Genomic DNA, 18,803 nt, shown 5'->3' on the forward strand with positions numbered 1-18,803 from the left:
ACTCTATAAATATGTCCAACAGCATCTGACACTAGAAGAGAGATGGAGAAAAAAATTGGTCTTGAAATAGACATACTCAAGTGCTTGTCTGTGGAAATGTGTCCAAACTGTACAGTTTATAAATGAAGGAAACAGCTCTTGCAAAACTTTATTCGAAAGCACTAGTGATGAGCTGTGAATCTAAAAGAAATTTTTCTAGGGGCTCTTGGGTGGCTCAGTCAGTCAGTTAAGCATCTACCTTCAGCTCAGGTCATGATCCCAGGGTCCTGGGATGGAGCCCAGCATCCGGCTCCCTGCTCAGTGTGGAGCCTGCTTCTCTTTCTCCCCCCTGCTCGCCCTCTCTCTCACAATCTCTCTCTCTCTCTCTCCCTTTCTCTCACAAATCTATCAACTACGCTAGAAGATTGGATTATCTTCCCATTCTCCATAGAAAATGTCATAACATTGTTTCATGTGAGGAGGCATTCAAAGAGTGTACAGCTAAAAAATGTAGGAAAAAGTATTGTAGAAGTGTATGAGGCAGTTATTAATAAAAATATGCATTTTATTTGCATTTTGTGATGTTTATGGTATTTTCCAGGTTTATTAAAAAAGATTTTATTTATTTGAGAGAGAGAGAGAGAGAGAACAGGGGAAGAGGCAGAGGGAGAGAGAAAGGGAGAAGCGGGCTCTCCACTGAGCAGGGAGCCCCATGCCAGACTTGATCCCAGGACCCTGAGACCATGACCCAAGACGAAGTCAGATGTTTAACCAACTGAGCCACCCAGGCACCTCTGCCCACTTTTAAAAATATGTAATATGTTGTGATTTTTCTCTTTCTAAAAAATATTCATTTTGTATGCATAAATTTGTATTCTTTTTTATAAGGAGGGCCCAGATTATCCAAACTTTAGGCCTCATAAAACCTGGTTCTTCCCCTTACATGAGAAAGTCATAAAGAACTCTAGACCGAGAATCTTAGGTAACAAAGAAGCGGTCCAGTGACCTTTTTCTTTTTCTTTCTCGTTTTTTTTCAGTGACCTTTTTCTTATGGATTTCTATCTTGATTCCTGATGCTGCCACTACAATTAGACTTCAGGAAAATAGATTTCTTTTTTTGTTTTGAAATTCTGTGCCCTGTCTCCACTCCATCCAAGGAAGAAATTTTGCATCAAAATTGTTACAGTGAGTCACCTTTGTATGGTAAGATTATGCACAGTTTTGAAAATACATATTCTTTTTTTTCTTCTTTTTTGAAGTTTTTTGTTTTAATTCCAGTATAGTTAACACTCAGTATTATATTAGTTGCAGGTGTACAATTTAGTGACTCAACAATTCCATGCATTACTCAGTGCTCGTCATGATACCTGTACTCTCAATACCCTTTACCTGTTTCACCCATCCCCACACTCTCTGCTAACCATCAGTCTGTTCTCTATTGTTGAGTCTGTTTCTTGGTTTCTCTCTCTCTCTCTTTTTAAAAATACTATTCTTTTGACATTGCTTATATTTATTTTCTACATTGTAAATGTGCTCTTATTTTTTAAAATTAAGGTTTTGTTATTTTTTTATACTGGTTCTCTTTTTTTTAAGATTTATTTATTTATTTATTTGAGAAAGAGAGAGAGAGAGCAAGCACAAGTAGAGGGGAGGGGTAGGGAGAAAGGAAGAAGCAAACTTCCCACTGAGCAGGGGCCTGGGATCAGGACCTGAGCCGAATGCAGACGCTCAACCGACTAAGCCACCCAGGCACCCCTAAAATTCAGGTTTTATTTTAAAGAACTTAGCTTAAACACAAAGTGAAAATTATTTTGTTCTCGTAAGTTCAGTTTGAATTGATCTTGACTTTACGTTATTGAATATTTATTACATGCCAGGCCATAGAATTATCCAAATAGTTAATTCATTACAATGTTAATTTTAAAATGAAAAAAACAAAAAAGCTGAAAAAATTCTACAATGTGTGCTAAATATTCAATGTTACAAAGCTTGGTTTTCTGAAGGAAACACAGTTTATTTCTTGTAAATTATCTTGAGTCTCTCACCCTATCTGAGCAGTCTGTGGAGAAACATGTGACTAACTATAAGAAATCTTCCTCTCCCCACTTCTTTGGTCCTTCCTGGTTCACAGGAACTTTCTGTGGAGGGCAGTGAGGGATGATTGGGGTTAAAGGCTGTTAGGGACTAAAGGTGCTCCCATTTTATGTGCTGAAATCCTAGCTCCCAGTGTGCTGGTTTTCAGAGGTGGGGCCTTCGGAGGTGATTGGATCTCAATGAGGTCATGAAGGCAGAGCCCTTATGATGAGATTAATGCACTTGAAGCAAAACACCAGATGGTTTGCTCTCTGCCACATAAGGATACAGCAAGAAGAAGGCAGCCATCGGCAAACCAGGAAGAGTGCTTTCACCAGACCCAGGATCTGCCAGCTCCTTGATCTTGGACTTCTCAGCTTCCAGAATTGTTAGAAACAAATATTTGTTGTTGAAGCCACCCCACCTGTGGTATTTTGCTCTAACAGCCTGAGCGACTAAGACAAAGGCCTGTCTCTGGGGGTGGGGAAGGGCGCAAGAACTCACATTCCTCCATGTCTCCATAAAAGACAGACTGCCTTCCAGAAACAAAAGAACCATTTCTACGTGTCACTTCTTTCCCTTGTTTTCTCCCTTCATCATGCGTTATGGTTATTTTCTCAGAGGGAGAAAATTCATACTCACATGTAGAGTGAACACTTTGTTCTCTTTAACATTGGGTAGGAAGACTCGTTGAAGGCACAGCTTCTCATTGTTCTTGGTGGAGGAGATGATTTAGTAAGCCTGCTTTAGGGTTCAAATTGGGCCTCCAGAAGCCTGCTTTACCTGGATCTCAAGCATTTAGCAGGAAGGCTTTTATTATAGGTCGAGGAACTTGCTTCCCTAAGGAAAACTCCGGAAGGGGTGCAAGATGGATGGAGAACCCAAAAGGACAAATAAGAAATTCCCAGTTATTTTATTATAAAACGTGCAGTATAGGCCCCTTCTTCTTGCTCCTGTGTGAGATTATTAAGACAAGTCTTTGGCTTGAGGTACAGGCTTGATGCCTCTGCATTCCCCTGGAAGGAAGTTTTGAACAGGAGCTAGGATTTGGGTTCCAGGGAGTGCACAGATGTAGGAGGCAGAGGACAGCAGGAGGTCACGCACAATTAATTCTGGTGAATAAATGAATGATGAAAACTAAGAAATATACAGCATATTTTAGTAACACTTGAAAGGAGTATACAGAGACCTAGGTAGAATGTGAAGATAGAATGTAACATTCATGTGGCACAGACAGTCCTGTCCACACAATGTGTGCTCCATTCCAAATTCAGTCTTGTCCCTCCAGACTGGGAGAAGTCTGGAGGGACTCCAATCTCAAAAAAGTAAAGAATGGCTTTGATATACAATGATTATAATTAGGGTGACTGTATAATTTCTTGCTCAGACCACAGAATTTTTGAGAGCAAAATGGATAGTGCATAATAATTATGCAAAATAAGATGTCACTCTAATCGTAATAACTTTGAGGTTTGACAAGATCAAGGAAAATGTTAATACAAAAATAATAATCAGTCATAAGATACTTGCTTCTCTGGTCCTGCCTCACCATTGGGATGATGACTGAGAACATGACCTGCTCTCTCACCCATCTTCTCTGTGCATGTGCCATTGGCGACCTTTTCCCCCTCTCTGTCCATCTGGAATATTTTTTGCATGGAGTACAGAGGTGCAAGGGCATCATCCTACCCATGAAGTATAGATTTTTCCTTATAAATTGTAATCTACTAAATTCTTCTATGAATTTGTGAAATTAAAGGAAAAGCTGAGATTCTCAGTATATCCTAGCTTTGTGTCTCAAAATTCTCCTTCAAGCAATAAACATAGAGAAGACTATGTACTTAAAATCTAAATAAATAAAAGGCAAAAAAAATTGGAATAAGGAGAAAAAAATTAGCGTAATATTTCAAAACATTATTCTCCCAAAAATGCAAAGCCTTCCCAGCTGGATTCATGCCAGCTTATCCAGTGTCTTTGCTTGCCATTCTCTTGCTCAGCGACATTTTGCTCCTACAAAACTGAACCTGGCCAGCTTTCTTACTCTTCAGGATTTTTTCTCCATGTCTTTGCATGAGTGGTCTCCTTGGCATCTGGGATCCTTCACCTTGTTTTTGTCCAGAACTTCTTCTTAACAGCACAGAGTAGGGATGCCTGAGTGGCTCAGTTGGTTAAGCGTCTGCTTTCAGGTCAGGTCATGATACCAGGGTCCTGCAATCGAGTCCCGCATTCGGTTCTTTGCTCAGTGGGGAGGCTGCTTCTCCCTCTGCCTGCCTCTCCCCCTGCTTGTGCTTGCCTGTTCTCTCTGTCTGACAAATAAATAAATAAAATCTTAAAAAAAAAAAAAAAAAGGAGCGCAGAGTGACCTTTCCCATCCCCACAAGCAGGATCTAACATTCCTTCCTTCAGGTTCTCACAGCACTTTTTACTCTGGCTTGAAAATCTTGCATCTCCCTGGTTAGACTCCTGACTTCATTTTACATTTCTTACTCTGTTCTCCTTTGTCCCAATTCTTTCCCTAAAAAAGAGATAGAGAGAGACATTAATTTGTTTATTACAGAGTAATAGATATGAATTCTAACAATATGATATGACTATTTTGTTAAAAATTAAAGTGCTTTTCTTTACTCCAATCTCAACTCCTTAAGATACCAAGTATGACAATTTGATAAGTATCCTTAGACATTTTTCTATTGTATCTGTTATATATGCATCACATACGTATATAAGTGTGGAATCTTTTTTTTCACTTGATACATAATGGACATCTCTATAAATCAACATATCAGATCCAATCCATTCTATTGTAGAATATTCCACAGTATGACTTTCTCTTAATGTTTTCCAATATCTTAGGAAACTTACATGAGACAACTCACATAGTTATATTTGCAATCACCCAGCACAAAGTGAGTTCTGTGTAATTTCAGCTGTCACTCCAAACAGTATAAGGAGCAACATTTCAAATCTTTACCCCTCAAGTATCTCTAAACTCTGTTTCTTTTTTAGTATTCCTACCATGACCATCAATTTTTTTTGTGGAAGTTTATAAAAATCCTGACATACTAAATATAAGAAAGAGCTCTTTTTGTGAAAGGAGATGACAAACAGCTTAGGCTTTTCCATTGTAGAAATGTTTATACTTTCTTTCATTAAAATAATGCCAGTTATGATTTTGGTTTATAGTTGTATTTTACTGTATTGTGGTAGTAAACATAAACCAAGATTCTTTGACTCTTCCCATTGATAGGTGAGTGTCTGTGCTTTTCCCTTGAATCTAGTGTGGCTTATGGTGGATTCTACCATTAGCAGTAAAAGTAACTCTATGTGACTTCTGAGTTAGGTCAGAAAAGACCATTCGGTTTTCGCCTGGTTCTCTTGGGATGGATTGCTCTGAGATAAGTCAGCCACCACAGAAGGCTAACTATTCTGACTCTACCATGCTGGAAAAAAAGAACATTACAGAAAGTTATTATATGCTGAGGGACAAAGTATGATGTAAAAAAGGGGATAAGAAAAGGAAGTGAATAAGGACAAAATATGTTAATAGCGGTTGGCTCTGGCTTTGGGGTTATAAATCATATTTTCCAGCCTTTAAGATTATATTGGACTTTTTAAAATATTTATTTAAGAGTATGTATTTCTATTATTATTAAAACAAAATAAGCCAATAAAGGAAAGGGAAAATAAATTATATTTTTCTATGTACATGTAGACCTTAATATTATGCTGTTATTTAAAAATGCTTCCCTTTGCTTCTCTCATAATATATAGATACTAACTAAAAATAAAGCAACATTTTAAAAAACAGGGATAAGTTAATGAATCACATTTATTATTTCTATCTAAAGAATAGACAGAGGTTAAATTTATTTATTGAAACCACTCTGTGGGACCTATTGACTAAATGAAATATTTCCGAATGAATGAGGGGTTGCTGATCCACATGTAATAGAATAACCAGGTGATTTATAGCATGCCGGATTTAAAGTTATGATCAAATCAGCTACATGGCATAAAATAAATCAGGGTAGGTCATATTAAAATCAGACACCTGGTGTATAAGTTAACATGCTCCATTTTTTAAAGAAGTATTTATAAGAATGAATTGACACCTGCACATACAAATGCACAGAAAGGCACAAAGCTATTTTCTTCTTACTCTGTGCCATCTAATTGAAATGTTCATAGACTTCACTTTATTTTTTTTCAGAAAGAATTCATTTTTATGACTCACACAATCATGTTATTAAATAATAAAATAAAATTATGATGATTCAAATTGTATATGCAAACCGGTGAAAGGTGATACCACGCATTAGGTATTTCTTAGTAAAATGATGGGCAATATTAACTCATAGGTCAGAAGCAAGAGTCTAATGCTGATTTACTCAAAATAATGTTAATACTTTGTTCTTTCAAACAGTGTTAAAAAAGGAAAAAGTCTGGGGCGCCTGGGTAGCGCAGTTGTTAAGCGTCTGCCTTCGGCTCAGGGCGTGATCCCGGCGTTCTGGGATCGAGTCCCACATCGGGCTTCTCTGCTGGGAGCCTGCTTCTTCCTCTCCCACTTCTCTGCTGTGTTCCTTCTCTCACTGGCTGTCTCTCTGTCACATAAATAAATAAAATCTTTAAAAAAAAAAAGGAAAAAGTCCTGGGTAAGGAATATTTTGTTGTTATTGCTACAGTGTTGCTGTTGTTGACAATGTTGGTTGGAAGAAATGCAAATTGAAGCAATATCATTATTCACCCATTGGATTGATGAGAGCTAGTAAGAGTTATTCTATCCAGTGCTGTCATTAATGTGAAGAAAGGGAAATGCTCATGTATTATTTTTTTTTTTTACCATTTTTAAGTGTACAACTCGTGACATAAATTACGTTCACAGTGTTGTGCAACCGTCACCACTCTTGATTTCTAAAACTTTTGTCACCCTAAACAGAAACTCTGCAACTGTTTAGCAATAACCCCCAGAAGCTCCTCCATCCAGTCCCTGGTAATCTCTAACCTACTCTCTAGGTCTATGAATATGAATATGCCTATATTAGATATTTCATGTAAGTGGAATCATGTAATCATCTTTTTGGGTCTGGCTTATTACACTTAGCATAATGTTGTCAAGGTTCGTTCATGTTATAGCATGGAGCAAGACTTTATTTTTTATAGCCATTGTATGCATATACCACACTCATCTGTCAGTGGGCACTTGGATTGTTTCCACCTTTTGGCTTGCATGAATATGCTGCAATGAACATTGGCATACACGTAGGTGTTGAGTCCCTGTTTTCAATTCTTTGGGGTATATGCCTAGGAAGAGAATTGCTAGATCATGTAGTAATTCTCTGTTTAGCTTTCTGAGGAACCACCAGACTATTTTTCACTGTGGCTACACCGTTTACATTCCCACCAGCAATGCATGAGGATTTCAAATCTCTCCACATTCTCAGCAACAGTTGTTATTTTCTGTTGCTTTTGAGGTTTTTAAAAATGATTACTAAAGGCATCTTAATAGGTCTGAAGTGGTATCTCACTGTGCTTTTGACTTGTGTTTCTCTCACAACTGACATTGTTGAACATCTTTTCAATTATTGGCTTATTGTCCATTTGCATATCTTCTTTGGAGCCATGTTTATTTAAGTTCTTGGTCTTTTAACTGGGACACCTTTTGTTGTTAAGTTGTAAGGGTCATTTTTATAATCTGGGTATTAAACCTTTATCAGATACGTGATATGCAAATGTTTTCTCCCATTTTGTAGGTTGTGTTTTCAGTGTCTAGATAATGTTTTTTGAGGCTTGAAAGTTTTTAATTTTCATGAAGTCTGATTCATCTAATCTTTATTTTTGTTGCTCAGGCTTTCATACCTAAGAACTAATTGCTCACTCCAAGTTCATGAGGATCTACCCCTATGTATTTCTCTAAGAGTTTTATAGTTTCAGCTCTTATATTTAGGTTGTTGATCCATTTTGAATTAATTTTTGTAGATGGTGTGAAGTGGGGGTCCAACTTCTTTCCTTTGCGTGTGAAAATCCAATTATCTCAGTATCGTTGATTGACAAGATTGTTCTTTTCCTATTGAATGAAGTTTGCGCCTTTGTCAAAAATCAATGGAACATAATAAATGTATGGGTTTATTTCTGGACTCTCAATTCAATTCCATTGTTCTTTATGTCTATCCTAATACCACTACATACTGTTTTGGTTATCATAGCTTTGCAGTAAGTTTTGAAATTGATTTGTGAATCCTCCAAGTTTGTTCTTTATTTTCAGATTTTTTTGGCTACTCATATGAAACTGAGAATCGACTTTTCCATTTCTGCAAAAAGTCTGTTGAAATTTTGATGGGGATTGCGATGAATCTGTACATCACTTTAGGTAATATTGATACCTTAATAATATTAAGTATCCCTATTCATGGGATGTATTTCCATTTATTTAGATCCTCTTTAATTTCTTTCAGTGATATTTTGTAGTTTTCAGTGTACAAGTCTCACTCTCCCTTGATAAATTTATTCCTAGTATTTAATTCTTCTAGATGCTACTGTAAATAGAGTTGCTTCATTAGTTTCCTTTTTGGATTGTTCACTGCAGGTATTTAGAAACACAAGTGGGGTTTTTTTGTGTGTTAATCTTGTGCCCTGCAATGTTGCTGAATCCATTTATTAGCTTCAAAGCTTTCTCATGAATTCTTTGGGATTTTCTATATACAGAATCATGTCATCTGCAAATTGAGATGGTTTTACTTTTTCCTTTCCAATTTGGATGTCTTTTATTTCCTTTTCTTGTCTAATTGTTCTGGCTAGAGTTACCAATTCATCACAGTGATAAAAGTAGGCATCTTGTCTTGTTCCTGGTCTCAGGGAGAAAGCTTTCAGACTTTCACCATTGAGTATGATGTTAGCTATGGTTTTTTCATAAGTGCCTTTTATAATGTTGGTGGGAATATTAATTATTATTGCTTTTCAGGCATTTTTTGGTAATAGCAATTAAAATTAAATATAAAAGTAATTTGGAGTTCCTGTTCGTATATGATTTCCACAGAGAAAAAAGGACCATTCCTAATGTTAGACTGTAAAATATCTGTACAGCAATATTTTGAGGGAGGGATTATTAAAAGCTGACATCAACTTAGTTATCCATAAATACGGACTAGATTTTGATATGTATACAGTATGGAATATTCTGAATTTATTAGAAGTAATTATATATATATATATATATATATATATATATATATATATCTGGAGAAATGTACATGATCTGTTTCCAGGTAGAAAAATATTTTATGTATATTAATATAACATAAGCTCATTTTTATAAAAACAAAGCCAAAACTACCCTAAATATTATGTATGCATGTTTGTGTGTATGTGTTTCTATAAGATAGAAAAACTTTGCTAATTTTTGTTATTAATGTTTAAAGATTATCCTTTATTATGGTATAAATGTTTCAGAAGATGTAACTAATATTTTATTAAGAGTTGTCTTTTGAGTACTTCAGGAAGACTCATTATGGAATGAGTGACAAATAGAAAAAGAGGTTCTTTTGTCAAGGGAAAAAAATTGTTACAAAAAGAAATTAATCAACTTCACAGTTTGGCTCAATGCCCACCAAACGAAAATGTAGAGGCCAGAATGACAGCCTCTACATAGAAGAAGCTGGAAGGAGTGAGACAGTGAGGTCTAAGTACTCTGGAATTAATAAGTAATTAAGACAGGAAAACACTCACTTCAAGAAGCTTAATAGACTGTGTTCTCTTTTAGTGTGTCTGGAAAATTAAAGGTTACGTAGTTGTTATTCCTGTAAAGGCCCAAATACAAAGCAGAATATGCCATTTTAACTTGTGGTCTACTGAATCTACGCAGACCATTTTCCCCTAATTTTAGGAGCTGGCTGCCACCTATGGATAAGGGTATAGTATGACAGCCTGTATTAATACTTCAATGTCCACCAGTGAGTATTAGATGTAGGCTTGCCTTTCATTCATTTTAGTTCAGTTCAATTCAGTTCACATAATATTTAATATCAATATTAAACACTGAATTAGGCACTGGAAATTCATATATAAATAAGGCTTTGATTTTCAAGGAGCTTATAGTATAGTAGTTGAGATAAACCTAGAAACAGATGAAATTTCATTACCTTGAGATAAAAGAACATGGGCTGTGGGAAAATGGCAGAGTTCAGTCTTGATAATGTATAAGTATGAAGCAGAAAATGTGAGGAGTAGAGGGCAAGAAGTTAGACACAGCCCTGATCATGGAAAATTGTGTTTTAAGGTAGAAAAGTATCTCATGTAAATTAATACAACTTAAGTGTGTGCATGTTGGGGGGGGGTGTTGAGTGATATACAATATACAATAATTACATCCCGGACATGTTGGGTGGACATGTTGATTATATGACTCTGAAGCTCAGACAAAAGTCAGGGGTGGATATTCACATTTATGAGTTGGTGGATGTGAATAACAGGTAAACCATGAGAAACAACGGATCGTGCAATATACCATAAAGACAAAGTGAAAACAACAATGCGCCAAAGAGAGGAGTTAAGAACACATTTATTAAGAGTCAGAAGAGCAAAAGAACCTACCAGGAGATGGTTTATAAGGGTAAAACCAGAAGACTCCTGGGGCACTGAAAAGGAATTTTTCTTTTTCTTTTTTTTTTCCTCTGTCACGGGATTCTTTAAAAATGTTTGATAAAAATATAAGGGGGCTTGTCCAGAAAAACACACAAAAAGACTGCATAAAGACTAAGTAAGCATTGTGCTTATTTGATTTCTTTTAAAATAAGTTTAAAATATAAAATCAATATGAAGTAAGGCTCAAGTCTGTTTGGATTTTCCTATGAAATTCTGGTATGAGCTTCTTTGATTGAATTTATTATAAAAATCCAACTTACTGGGGCGCCTGGCTTAGTCATGATCACAGGGTCCTGGGATTGAGTCCTGCATCGGGCTCCCTGCTTAGCGAGAAGTCAGCTTCTCCCTCTCCCTCTACTCCTCCCCCCTGCTCATGCCCTCTCTCTTTCTCAAATAAATAAATAAATAAATAAACTATTTTTTTTTAAATTCCAACTTACTTTAAGGAAAAAAAGAGCTAAGCAAAAAAATTTCTGATTGAGTTGAAGAACTTCATGATGTCAGTGAGAAGATTTGACTTAATACAGAGACTGTGATGCTCTCAAGCTCACGTGTGGTGGAGGCCAGTCCTCAGAAGGTACAAACTCTGTGTTTGGCAGCAGTGCTCTGCTGTTTGTAAAGATGCAAACAGGTCTCCCTTTTTTCTGGGGAATAGAGACCCTCACAGAGACTAAAAAAGAGAGTCACCAAAAATTTCATTTAATGCAGTGATGATAGTTTATCTTTAAAGGCAGTCATGATCTCACTCAAAGAGTCACCAAAATCTTGCCAATTCCAAGTGACTGGGGCCAAGGACAACGTAAAGGCATCTCAGAAGCACACAGAACTACGTTACAGTAGAATAACTAATGTTCTCAATGGAAATGCTCAGCTTCAGGAAAGCATAAAACTCTGACAGAGAAGATGCTGAATGGCAAGAAACAATATGGAAGCTAAAGGAACAGAAAAAAAAATACTTAAAAACTTACACAATGGGAACTGGTCGAAAATGATGAATCACTCTCTGATTGAAACTCTCCTGAGGATGATAACTATGCCTGTTTCTCATTAGAGAAGATCACACTGATGGTATCAACTTGGAATTAGAGAAAAAAGAAAAAAGAAATATGAGAATTTAAATATTAAAAAATATTTTAGAAGTACGTGAAGGCAGTCAAACGAATGAAACAAAATTCAAAGTTTCAAACCGAGACAGCATCTTCACAGTGTGAAATGCACATTTTGAAAATGTGATTCAACAGCTCCAACTGAGACCCCAAATACTACTTCAATCACACCATGAATATGTCAGGCAGCATCTCAGTGAATCAATTGACAAGGAAATTCATAGCTTAAGATGGAGCAGAACACACAGAGGAGAAGGCAATGTGAAGATGAAGGCAGAGATAGGAACGATGTGGCCACAAGCCACGAAATGCTGGCAGCCAGCCAGCTGGTGCTGGAGCGGGACGGAGGGAATTCTCCCCTAGAGCCTCCATGGCAAGCAAGCCCCTGCCAACTCCTCCATTTCTACCCAGTGATACTTATTTCTGACTTCTGGCCTCCAGAACTGTGAGAGAATACAATTTCTGTAGGTTAAAAGAAGGCGGGGGAAGGGAGAGAAATGGAGAAGAAACTTCCCAAAGTTTATGAAAACATCAGCCTTACACATTGAAAATTTGGCACCTGCAGTAAGATGGCGAAAGACCTGGAGATAGAATGGGAAATGATCACTTTATTCTATCACAGGTGGATCTTCTCCTAGGACAAAAAGCCTGAAGAACGTTGCTTGACAGTGACAGGTCTGTTCACTGAAAGAAAGTTCCATGAGCTAAGGAAAGACAGTGGTCAAAATGACTCAGAGCTTAGGATCCAGCTTTTGCCAAGTGGCCCTTTTGCACCTGCTGTTCCCCAGGCAGCCCTGGACAGTGACCAGAGAGGATTAGGGCTTTCCTCACCTCCTCAGGTCCCCAAGGGAGAGGGAGGGGGGCATGAGGGCACAGAGATCCAGGGTGATGTACAGGCTTGAGTCAGGTTTACAGCAGGTGAGTCTGAACATCCACATGCATGGCGGGACAGCTCATGGGTTTTTCTCTCTTTAAAGCTATTTTGAGTATAACTGTTGCCCTATAGCTGATGATGCATGTTCTCCTTCAAAACTTTATATATTATAACTCCTAAGAGAGTGACTCCCAAATACAGATGGTTGAAGTATAATTCCTATTAATATATTATTTCCATTAAATTGGACCCTCTAGAATTAGATTATATAAGTATTGTATTTTTAAGGGAATACATTGGTTCACAATTACTTTAGCCATATTTGAAGTTTGACATGAACAGCTGCAAGTGTTTGAAACATTGAAGTCTATTTCTACATACTATCAAGTATACTAAAAAATCTGTAAAAGTAACTTAATATTTACTTTAATAATTGATAATGGTTTAAAAGTAACAGAACCCCCTCCCCCAAAAAACACAAAACAACAAAATCCCCCACGAAACTTATTAATGTTTTGTTTCTTCATTCTCTTTAAGAATTTTCCTCATTTTTGGGGTGCCTGGGTGGCTTAGATGGTTAAGCGTCTGCCATCGGCTCAGGACATGATTCCAGGGTCCTGAGATCAAGCCCCAAGTCAGGCTCCCTGCTCAGCATGAAGTCTGCTTCTCTCTCTCCCTCTGCCCTCCCCACCCCACCCACATGCTCATGGATGCTCTCTCTGTCTCTGTCTCTGTCTCAAAAAATAAATAAAAGGATTTTCCTCATTTTTAAGATAAGCTTATCTTTTGCAATGCATCCATTGTCATTTGTTTGAGTTTTGCCCCCCAAACCCCAGCAAAATATATTAAGTTGTTTATTGGTTTAGTAATAGTTTTATAGACCAATTTAGGGGAATTGAGTCATATCCACAGGAGAGCATACATATATATTTAATTAAGACTTCTTTTATATATTATCTAGCATTTTTTCATCCATGTGCTGCACTTTTACTTTTAGACTTGCTTTTAGATATTTTAACTTGTCAATAATTACGAAAACATAATATTTTAAGATGTTAATCTTTACTTCCTTCATTTGGGGGACATTATTTTTCCTTGACTTAGACTCTTTGTATAATTTGGGATGTATTTTTTTCATAGGTTGATATTTAAGAATGAAATATTTTGTGGCTTAGATTTTTACAATTTTATGAAATTTATAAGGTCACATATGGCACACACACCTAAGTGTCAGTAAATCAGAAGTACACAGTGACTATGTGAGTGCAAAGTCCTTTCCCTGTTATAGCACCTTAACCAAGAGAAAGGTAATTGGGATCAAGTCCTCCTTAACCCTCTCACCCCTTGCACTGCTGGGAAGCTGAACCACAAGTAAGATTTTGGTTTCTGAGTGTGAATCACCAATGTGGCTGCTGCCCAAAACTTTTGTATTTTTCCCAAATAACAATTTCTGTCCATTAAATGTACCCTTTTTGTGTAGAGCTCTGAGAGTTTTCATGACATGATCTGTGTGTACCTACCTCCTTAAGCAAGATACAAAGCAGGTATCTCACCCCAAAATGTACCTCTTGTTAATTTAAATTCAACAGATCTCCTATCTCCAGCCCCTGGCACCTGCTAATCTGTTCTTTGACCAGATAGTATTGCCATTGCAGTAATGACATGTAAATGAAATCGAACAGTGTGTAGCCATTTGAATCTGTCTACTTTCACACAGCATAGTGGAACGGAGATTAATCCTTATAAAAATGCCATATTTGCTTTACAGCTCTAGAGCTACCTGTTTGGCAACAATTCTTTCCAAACACAGCCTGCCAGTGTCGCTTATTTGCAAGAAATAAATCATTTTTAATGTTGGGGAGAGACATATAAAGTTTATTAAAATACAGCTTGACAATTACTATGCAAGTATGGATGAAGATTAATGGGTGCAACAATGAAGGGGCAGAGAGAGCGGTGAATGTGACACTCTCTGGAGATGACTTACTTTTCTTGGCATGGAATTTATAACTCCTTTATCACTGGATTTATTTCAGCTGAATCATGAAGAGGATCTTGTCAGTAAGAAATAGTGGGAAAGGCAGTTTAGGCAGAGAAAACATTGTGAACAAGGGTATGGCAACGTGAGAACACATAGCACATTTTGATGTCACAATGCGATACAGTGTACTTACAGAAAATGGTGTGCATCAATCTCAATTTCCGAAACCAAATACAAGACCCCTTTACCATCGGAAAGTCTGTAGTCTGGATATAATATCACTGAGTTATATCATGCGAAACAAGTATATAACTGGAATTCTACTGTGACTTGAAAAACAATGGTAGTTATTTTTATAATATGATTAATTACTGAGCATTTTGTTGACCTGTGTTGGTTCATAAATTGGCCTCCATGCAAAGAGGGAAAGGAGAGAGTGAAGAAAGAGACAGACTCCTCCAGACTGGCAGGCTTAATAAGAAAGAGAACAAGGTTTGTCTTGGGTGTACCCGCTAGAATCTTAAAAGTTGATAGAGAGGCCTTAACTGGGTACAGTTACATACAACATCCTGATGGTCTCCACAACACATTACTCTCTCAAGGCTGCATTCTTGCAACAGTCCCAGCTATGGGAACAGTGGGTAGATCATACATGCCAAGGGCAGAGGAAGACGTCTAATGTCAACCAGTGGTCTCATGTCAGCTCTCATGTCAACCAGTGGTCTGTCCTCTTGATGACCCTCTCCAACAACATCGTAGGCCAGTAGAGCCAATGGGTAGTGATTACATATCAAATTGGTTTTTTTTTTTTTTGTTTTTTTTTTAAATATTTGAGGGTGAAAAAAATTAGAGGATAAAGCAGCTGAGTTTTTAAGCTGGTGATCTGGCACCTTCACATATCAAAGCCGAGTCTCTCGGCTGGGGTTGCAGAAGCAACTCTGTCTTCTGAGACGAATAATGGGCCTTATTCCAACTCTCATGAACCTACCGAATAAGTGTCCCCTCAGACCCTTGACCTACCTTTCCTCACCAGCACAATTCACACTATTACCAGGCTCTAGTTTATTTTATTTAAGTGAAGCAATCATTCCTAAGATAGGAAAGCATGGAAAAGAGAAGATTTTGTTTTTTTTTTTTTTAAAGATTTTATTTATTTGACACAGAGAGAGAGAGAGCCAGCGAGAGAGGGAACACAAGCAGGGCGAGTGGGAGAGGAAGAAGCAGGCTCCCAGCAGAGGAGCCTGATGTGGGGCTGGATCCCAGAACGCTGGGATCACACCCTGAGCTGAAGGCAGATGGTTAACGACTGAGCCACCCAGGCACCCCTGGAAAAGAGAAGTTTTGAAACAGGTATGTGAATGGGAGGGTTGGGTGAACTGAATCTGGAGACCATGGGGAAGCTGTTCAATAGGCATTTGGTTTTACTGGCATAGAGCCAGCAGGGAGGTTGGTCTGAAGGAACTCTGGACACACCCTCATACAGTGCTTACTGGTGCCACAGGTCTGAAGTGTGTCTTAGGTTGTTCCTTTCATTTCTTAAATCCTGTGAAAGCTGCAGGGAAAGAGGGATTGCTGCTGTTGCAACATTAGCCTCTGCTGCTGTCCTGAGAAGGAAGGCGGCAGGGGCATCCTCTGAGAAGCATGGTTTGCATGAGCAATCCAGCACAAAGGATTGGAGGGTTAAAAATCTGTCTGCTGCTTGGGGTGTCTGGGTGACTCAGTCCTTTGGCATCTGACTCTTGGTTTCTGCTCAAGTCATAATCTCAGGGTCATGATCTCAGGGTCCTGAGATGGAGCCCCAGTGGGTTCCATGGTCAGGGAGAGTCTGCTTGGGATTCTTTCTCCCACTCATACCCTTCCCTCTGCTTCTACCCCCTCCCCACTCTCCTCACTCAGGTGCTGGCGCGCTCTCTCTCTCCTCTCTCTCAAATAAATAAATAAAATCTAAAAAAGAATCTGCTGGGATAGTCAGGGGCACTACCCCTTCCAACTGAACCACACCTGCTTCATATTTCAAGTTCCTCTCTGCAGTTTCTAGAGCTACTAAGCCTTCCCCAAACAATTACACTTTAGCGAGATGCTCCGTGCCCAGCCCCACCCGGTGAGCCCTCCTGGGGTAGAGCGCGGGCAGTGGGGTGCTAGAGCGAGAAACAAACAGCGGGAGGGCCTGCGGGCGGGGTCGCGGGCAGGGGTCACACCGGAGCCCCGCGCAGCCTCACTTCGCTGCCCCGGCCATGGGCCGGCAGAACCGCGAGCCAGGACCCCTGGCCAACCCGAAATGTAGCCGGAACAGCGAGGGAAGCTCCACCCTCCCGGTCCCCGCAGCCCGGGCTCTGGGACAGCTTTGACTGCCGCCCCCGCTGCAGCGGCGACTGGCGAAGCCTGACCCACGTCACAAGCCAGGTCGGAGAGGTAGGAGCCTGAGCGGGGCGCAGGGCGCCGGCTGGCGCGGAAATGGGGGCCTTACTGTCAGGCGACAGGAGGAGTGTCACGAGGCACCTTTACGTACCGCTGGGTGTTGTGATTGGTCCCGACCCCGGCGTCGCCTCTTTGCGCCTGGTGGTTTTAGTTTTCCCGAGCGTCCTTGGCGGTGGTTGTTTCCTCCTCGGGGTCCTGTTGTTTTTCCAGTGATATCCTAGTCCTTAAAATCTCTCTAATAATCTGTGAGAAACTTCTACTAGATCCTGAAGGCATCCTAGTGGCAAGGAAATTCTGCTTAGCAAAAAGATAATCAGACCCCGATTCTGTCACAATCCCCCCTAAATTAGATCTCTGTTGAGGGAAGACTTTCCCGTGCCCAACTCCTTTAATCTGGCCAAAGAAAACCTAGCTTAATACACAGTGCTCAAAACAGCAACGGCTTTCCTTAGTCATTCCTACTTATTGTTCGGTAGATATACAGACAGGAATATTAAAGGAAAGGTACTTTGTTCTTATTTTCCAAATACTCTTATGTTTCACAAAAACAAAATCTGTCATGTATGGGAAGTACAATCATCTACAGCTTTAAAAAGGTTAAGTGCAAGGCTTAACTGTTTAGGATATGATTTTGTTTTTTTATTAGTTTATTGACTTTAGTCTATTTTATTAAGGTTAGTTTGATTTGTAAAAGTAGGGTGCTATCCTCTTACCCACCACACAATTTAAAAATGATTTTTAAACCCAATTTATTAGATCATATCCTGAAAAACACACCTGAGTATGTAAGTGCTTTCCATTTTTCTCCAATAGCAATACCATGTCTTCATAAAAAATGTTTAAAAGTGGATTTATGTAATATAAAAGATGCATTTATTTTAAACAGACAAAATATTTTGCAAGAAAATATTTGGCCAAAGTTTATTATATTTTTACTGTAGAGCACGTATCTCCCTTTCAGACATCACATAAATAGTAATGGCAACTCTCTAAGACAAATATTATCACTTACCAGGTTCTAAGCTCCTATGAAAGGAAAGTGGTTATTATCCTTTGTTTAATTGAGTAGAGATACAAGGGGGAAGTGAGAGGAAATGAATGTTTATTCAGTATCGTTTATATTTAGCAAGCATCATAAGGGCATTAAAATATTCAATTAAGTAATCCTTATTAAACTGGAAGATAATTTCGGTTAGAGTCATTTATAAGTCACTAGCACCAGAAATATAGAAGATTTATCTTTGAGATGTGCTATTAGAGAACACCTTAGTTTCATAGTATATGCAAGCAATAATGGAGTCAATGACTTTTTATATTGTGATAGTCGCGTTACCAGAATATTATCATAGAATTATAACTGATACTTCATTTCAGTATCAAAATAAAATAATAAAGATAATAGAGTCAATTTTCATTGAAATCTCAACTCAGACCATTATGGAAACATTTATATGGGGAATAAGCTATTTTACATCTGTTTTCCTGCAGGAGAAGCTGTATAGAGGAATTAACTATAAGTCAAAAGAAGAGTTAGTTAAAACAGTTGACATATTTCTAATTATACGACATATTCTGAAGACATACAGCAGGCACTGAGGAAAATTCTCTTACATATTTTCATTTAAGATTTTGTTTGTTTTTGTTTGTTCACATGTCAGGGGGTAATAGTGTCCTTCCTTTATTGTATATTTCTTATGGTTTTTTGAACAGCTAGCCCAACAATAATATATGACAT

At 38.3% G+C, this 18,803-nt stretch overlaps 1 protein-coding gene across 2 annotated transcripts in view; it reads left to right on the top strand.

Moving 5' to 3' along the window:
* The window catches only part of LOC123789226 (uncharacterized), a 69,450-nt gene that overhangs the window by 32,982 nt on the left and 17,665 nt on the right, over window positions 1-18,803 (top strand). For both annotated transcript variants that reach the window (XR_015723970.1, XR_015723971.1), the window contains 3 exons: window positions 1,017-1,182; window positions 8,315-8,419; window positions 15,814-16,000. The gene's annotated coding sequence lies outside the window, so the exon portion shown is untranslated. The remainder of the gene's footprint in view (window positions 1-1,016; window positions 1,183-8,314; window positions 8,420-15,813; window positions 16,001-18,803) is intronic.

Source organism: Ursus americanus, chromosome 3 (assembly GCF_024610735.1).
Source record: "Ursus americanus isolate L20-20 chromosome 3, mUrsAme1.1.p, whole genome shotgun sequence".
In the NCBI taxonomy this organism is placed as follows: domain Eukaryota; kingdom Metazoa; phylum Chordata; class Mammalia; order Carnivora; family Ursidae; genus Ursus; species Ursus americanus.